The sequence below is a fragment of the Sinocyclocheilus grahami genome, unplaced genomic scaffold, assembly GCF_001515645.1.
Source record: "Sinocyclocheilus grahami isolate Dianchi unplaced genomic scaffold, SAMN03320097.WGS_v1.1 scaffold692.1, whole genome shotgun sequence".
Lineage (NCBI taxonomy): Eukaryota > Metazoa > Chordata > Actinopteri > Cypriniformes > Cyprinidae > Sinocyclocheilus > Sinocyclocheilus grahami.
The window spans coordinates 983,020-983,835 of NW_015505871.1; the positions used below are offsets into that span (position 1 = coordinate 983,020).

Consider the following 816-nt stretch of genomic DNA (forward strand, 5'->3'; position numbering starts at 1 on the left):
TGTGTGTGTGTGTGTGTGTGTGTGTGTGTGTGTGTGTGTGAGCTGCTGCTGTTGGCTCTGATGATGATGATGACGATGATCATCTCTCTCGCTGTCGCAGGCGTTCGCTCAGAATGTTCTCTCAAAGGCAGATGTCATCCAGGCTACTGGAGATTAAATAAGAAACGAATGTTAAAAAAACTTTGTTTCGAAACTCAGTCTTCCGCTTCAGTTTTAATTGTAGTGTCTGTTCTCTAACTGAACTAAATGATTTTTATTACTATAAAAAAATCTAAACGGCGGTGCCGCAGTGGGCAAGTGACGTAACCGGTGCTGTGGCTTAACACCGTCAGCACCGACTATCACAGCAAGCCTGTTTGTGACTGTTTGAGTGAGTTAGTGTCTGTGTTTCAGGTATGACATCCGTATCTACCCCCCCTTCCTGCACCTGCACGGGAAGACGTTTGACTATAAGATCCCCTACACCACCGTCCTGCGGCTCTTTCTGCTGCCACACAAGGACCAGAGGCAGATGTTCTTTGTGGTGAGTTTTGTGTGATTCACACCAACAAAGAGAAACTAAACTTAATGCATTCAAATAAACAGACTGAAAACCTTCATCTAAACACCTCAATCAGTCCGTGAAATGTCAATCAGTGTGGTGTAGACCTAAAATAATCATATTAAAAGGATGTAAATGCAAAAAATTCAAAAACACCTTGTGCACCTGCACAGTAGGGGTGTGTGATATTTATCGTCTGCAAACATCATAATTGTTGTTTTAATGATATGCGAGCTGACACACACACTCACTCACTCACACACACACACACACAC

At 43.1% G+C, this 816-nt stretch overlaps 1 pseudogene; it reads left to right on the forward strand.

Moving 5' to 3' along the window:
• LOC107559614 (FACT complex subunit SSRP1-like) overlaps positions 1-816 on the forward strand; it is a 28,723-nt pseudogene that overhangs the window by 12,709 nt on the left and 15,198 nt on the right.